We start from the raw sequence: 6,000 nt of genomic DNA on the forward strand, positions 1-6,000 counted from the left end.
CATGTAGCTATGCATCAGAAGACAATACTATGCAAACGAGGTGGAAAATAGTGAATCCCATTTATCCCCAGGGTGTGATGCAGGTCCCAAGAGTGTATTTGTATAGCTAGCCGGATGCAGGACTCGAATATAGGTGAAATCATGGGGGGGTGTCAGGAATACTGTACGTGGATTGGAGCCCTGTGTCTCGGAATTGCTCCTAGCTTAGCACACCTAAGCTAGGGGTGTATCTATACCTGCCTAGTGCAATTGGGAGGGACAACAGCAGTAGGAGAGTAATCAAGGTGAACAAGCTGTTGAAAACAAAGAATAGCGTTCACGGAGAAAGGACTGCCGAATACTTAGTTTTGATTAACGCAATTTATTTCAACAACACTAAAAGCGTTTTCGCTTCTGCCCCTGCAGTAGCTTCATCAGAATACAACAAAAAGTGCACCAACTTTTTAAATTTAAAAACAACAAAGTGACATAACCTGATGTCACTTCCTCCAGTTCGCTCACATTAAAATTATTAACCCTATAAGGAGTATGTTAAATAAAACATCACATAAGTTATGTTAGAGCGTATAACAACCAGCTAGTCATTCTTAAAAGAAAGTACATATTAACCATCGTAAAAGAGGGCAATGCAGGTACTAAAAAAATACCAAATATTATTAACAAATTCCAATAAAATTGCATGACGCTCAAGGGCATAATAAAACAACTTTCATTATCAAAAATGATATAAATAATTACCATACAATCAAAAAACCAACGCTATTGAAAACAAGAAAGGGGGCTCTGTAAGAGCCTTTTACATCACCTTAAATAACTTCTATATTTTAACACAGAGGAGATGTTACAATTCTCATTCAGGCCGGGAACTGTGAAGGCATCCAATGTAATTTGCCATTCAAGTTCCCGTGTTTCCAAAATCAACAAATGAGGTCCACCTCTAATACCCACAGAAATGTGGTCAATGGCCATGAAATGAAAACTGTGTCCTGGATGACTCATTATATGTTTTGATAAAGCGTTCTCGCTTTTTTTATTTTTTATAGAGTAGACATGCTGGTATATATGGTCACGGAACCTACGGTCCGTTTTCCCAATATAGAACGCAGGACAACAGTCACAAAGGGCTACATAAACGATGGATTTCGTGTTACAATTTACCTTATGGTTAATAAAATATTTCTTATTCCTAATAGAGAATGTATTCCCTATTCTAAGAAATTTACACCAGTTGCAAGTACCACAAGTGTATGTACCTTTTTGTCTGATATAGGAATTGACATCCCTATTCCTTTGAAGGAGTTCCTTCAGGTTACTACCTCTTCTATATACAATAGAGGGGTCCGGTCCTAGTCTATCTTGTAAAACTGGACTATTTTTGATGAAATACCAGTTTTTACGAATGATAGAACAGAGATTCTCAGAGTTCTTGTTGTAAGTTGTAACAAAACTTATCGAGAAATTAATCTCCTTTGTGTCCACACTAGAATGAACATCTAGTGGAGATGAATTGCTATCAGGTACAACGGCCATGTCGTCGAATAACTGAAAGGAAACCTGTTCACTATGAGAGAGCAATGGTTGATAAACACCATTAGTTCTCTTAAAAGACACTTCATCTATCAGGTCATCAATCAAATCTTCAGGATACCCACGGTTCATAAACATATCCTTCAAAAATAAGCATTCATGGTCAAAGGCTTGAGCTGTACTGCACATACGGACAGCCCTCACTAGTTGTCCCTTAACTATAGACCGTTTTTGCTTCCATGGGTGATTGCTTGAAAAATGAAGCAGGGAATTGCAATAAGTTGGTTTCCTGAAGATAGATGACCGGAAGCTATTATTACACAAATCCTTCACCAACTTCACATCCAAATAGTCTATCTCACTAGTTGAGAAGTGGTACGTGAATTTCAAAAATTCAGTCGTCCCATTCATATAGGTGATGAGGTCATTTGCTACCTCTTCCCCACCTTTAATTAGAATGAAAACATCATCTAAGAAACGAGTGTAAAATTTTATAGATTCCTTAAACACTGGGTTGTTGAGCAGAAATGTTTTCTCCCAGTAAGCTATGAACAAGTTCGCTACACTACCCCCACAAGGGGAGCCCATAGCGATCCCTTGTTTTTGAAGATAGTAGCGGTTGTCAAAGATGAAAAAATTAGATGAAAGGACAATATCCAATAGTTCTGTCACCACAGCGATGTCGTTATTTGGTGCATTAAAATCCCTCAACATTAACTCAACCCATTTGACGGCTTCCTGATGAGGTATGAAAGTATAAAGATCAACAACGTCGATGGTGAGGAAGTTGAGAGAAGCATCAAATTCAAACTCATTCATAGATCTCAAAAAGGACCATGAGTCCTTGCAAATTTCTGGAATCAACTTCAAGTATTTTGAAATGATGTTATCAATAAGGCGGGCACATGGGTGGATAATAGAGCATCTCCCATCCACTAAGGCTCGCATTGGTGGATTGACCAAGTCCTTGTGGATTTTAGGGATCCCAAACATGACTGGGACCTTTGGGAAAGTAATATCAATGAAGTTGTAAGTGTCAATGTCGATCTTACCTTCAAGGAACAGGTCCCTGAAATAACCTTTAATTCTGTTATAAGATCCTGCCATCTCATTCAGAGAAGAACTTTCATAAGCAGATGAATTCAGAACAGACAACATTCTATTGTTGTAATCAGATTTATCAAAAATAACCAACCCACCCCCTTTGTCAGGCTTAATAACTCTGACTGCCATCCTGCATAAGTTGTTCAAGGCCGTAACTTGGTCAATCGAAATGTTACTTTGACTTTGTGTCTGATTAGTAGAGGCATATAAGTGCCTCATATCTAATTCACAAACACTTTCAAAAATATGTAAGTTGGGGTGTAAGGGGGTTGAACGTACTAGGAAGCTTAAGGGTTGTTCTATCCCTGGGAAATTCATTGTTGAAAAAAACATTCAAATTTAGTTTACGTACATAACATTTCAAGTCGATTAAGGTTTTAGCCAGATTGAATTTTTGATCAGGTACAAAAGAAAAACCATTTGCCAGTAATTCAACCAATTCGCTGTCAATAGGGACAGGGTCCTGGTTTCGAGCCGTGCAGAGGCCGGTAGGTTTGTTGCTGGGAAGAACAAGGGACACTGAATACGGTGATAGTAAGGCACCTTTAACCAGTTGTGTGCAGGTCTGCACGACAGTAAGTAGTGGTTATTTTTTTGGAGGCTTAGTATGGGTCATGTAGCTATGCATTAGAAGACAATACTATGCAAACGAGGTGGAAAATAGTGAATCCCGTTTATCCCCAGGGTGTGATGCAGGTCCCAAGAGTGTATGTGTATAGATAGCCGGATGCAGGACTCGAATATAGGTGAAATCATGGGGGCGTGTCAGGAATACTGTACGTGGATTGGAGCCCTGTGTCTCGGAATTGCTCCTAGCTTAGCACACCTAAGCTAGGGGTGTATCTATACCTGCCTAGTGCAATTGGGAGGGACAACAGCAGTAGGAGAGTAATCAAGGTGAACAAGCTGGGCAAACAGGTGATATTTATCAGAATCAGCAGATTACAGGCCCAGCAGACCAGCCCAGCCCAGAACACTACAATAAAGTGAGCAAGCACCTTCCCCTCAGGTTTTTCCACACTGTACACCACTGGTGTATACATGTGGGGAAAGTTTAACAAACAAACCTACAAAATGAGACAGGCTGCAGCAGGCAACATAGACCAACATGTGCAAGAGGCTGAGGGTGGTGGGGATGTGAATGCTGCCAAACAACCCTCAATGAGGAGACAGAGAAGACTGTACAGACCCAGGGTAACCTACCAGGGGCTACATGAGCTTGAGATAGTAGAGCGCTATAGGGTGGACAGAGACCTCCTACAGCAGATTGTTGAGCTGTGCCAGCCAGACCTGACACAAAGAACAGGCCGAGGGGAACCCATCCCAGTAGATACCAAGGTATGTGTAGGCCTAGGTATACTAGCCACTGGTATCTCCCAAAGCACAACTGGAGATATCATGAGGATCTCACAGGCATCTGCATCCAGGGTATTCCACCAATTCCTGGATGCCATGTCACCACATGCCAGTGAGCACATACATTTCCTGAACACACATGAGGTGTTGACCAGCAATATGCGTGTCTTCCACCAAATGGCAGACTACCCTGGGGTAGTGGGTGCTATAGCCTGCATGCACGTACGCATCAAAGCACTACCCGGTGAGCAGGGTATGGCCTACCTTAACCGCAGGAGCATTATCTCCATCAACTGCCAGGTCGTATGCGATGCCCAGGGCATTATACTGAATGTGTGTGTTGGCTGCCCTGGAAGCTATGACGATTCCGATATATGGCATCTGACGCAGCTGTACCTCAGCTTTGCCAATATGGACATCCCCTACGGTCACCTAGTGGGGGATACTGGGTACCCACTGGAGCCGTGGCTGATGACACCCATCAGAAATGCGCACACACCTGAACATCAATGCCATAATGAGGTACATGCACAGGCCAGACATATAATAGAGCATGTGTTTGGGATGCACAGGTCACGGTTCTGGTGTCTGGACACAGCCTGTGGAGCCTTGCATTATTCACCAGCTACATGCACCCAAATTGTTATGGTATGTGCTATGCTACACAATATGATCCTGTGGAAACAGCTGCAGCAGGAACAGCATGGGGCAGGGCCACACAACCCCCCACCAATGCCAAGGCCTGTACAGGCACAGAGTGACTTGAAGGAGGAACAACCTGAGCCGGACCCAATAGGCGGAAGGAGGCGTGCCCAGTATGACCTGGCCATGGCAAAGAGGCAACGCATAGCATATGCACTGACACAGTAGGAACCCAGGGAATGTCACCCTCTCTGACTCACACAGACAGTAAAAGGGATGCCAAACATGACACTACATGTTGTCAGATATGTATAGGGAGTGCACTATGTGCATCCGACATGGGCAGTCCTCCAGCACCATCCTCAGGTCTGGCACACCCTCAAGGTAAGTCAGTCAACCTACTAATTGGCAGTTGTATTAGAATGTGTTGGTACCTGCAGCTATGGCATGGATGTGAGCATGCAAGGGAATTTGGTGGCCAAATGTTAAGGCAGCAGACAGTAGATGTTTATAGTGGCACCATGACATCTGTAGGACATACGTGGGTCACCATAGTAGCCAATAGGACACAGGGTGTCATAACCCACTGTGGGTAATGGACTGAGCATCATGTGTGTCCATACAGCCCACACTAGTCTCAACCAGCTGGACAGGTGTAGACTGACACAAACAAATGCTGAACTATGGCCTCTGAATGTGCCCTATGGCCACAACCCCACACAGACAGACTACAGCAGGCCAGGCAGTTAGATGTGGGTTTTGAAGGCTAGGAAGTCAGAAACTAACATGTTGGTAATTAAGGCTAAGATTTGTAGTACTATATACTATGTACTGTATGCCTCTAGCCAGCACAATAGGTAGGTCTACACACCAAAATGGAGTGCCTGACATACCAGTACAGTACTAGCAAATGTGTACATGTGTCAGGTGTGCACCCCATCCAACGTACACATATACCAACAGTCAGGTGTGGCCCCCCCCCTCTCCTGTGTAGGAATGTAGATACAGTCGGGCATTACCCCGCTATGCAGAAATGTAGCAACAGTCAATGCCACATGACCAATGGATACCCTGCAGACACAGCATGCCACCTGTCAGTGTACAACACAAAGGTCAGCACCACATTACAGACTACCTAGACATGCAACCCATGCAATGCAGCTGGCCATACTGGCCATGCTCACACACTTGACGGTATGACGGCAATGTCAGTCGACAACATACTGAATGGTCATACTGGCCATGCTCACACACTTAAACACATGAAGGCCAGGTCTGCAAACACCAGTGGTCCGGACATATCTGATGGTACATTTCTATACTGCTGAATGACTGCGCTGTATATGTTTATGTTACTGTCCATTGTCTATA

Source organism: Protopterus annectens, chromosome 1.part1, assembly GCF_019279795.1.
Source record: "Protopterus annectens isolate FY-2018-M chromosome 1.part1, PAN1.0, whole genome shotgun sequence".
NCBI lineage: Eukaryota > Metazoa > Chordata > Ceratodontiformes > Protopteridae > Protopterus > Protopterus annectens.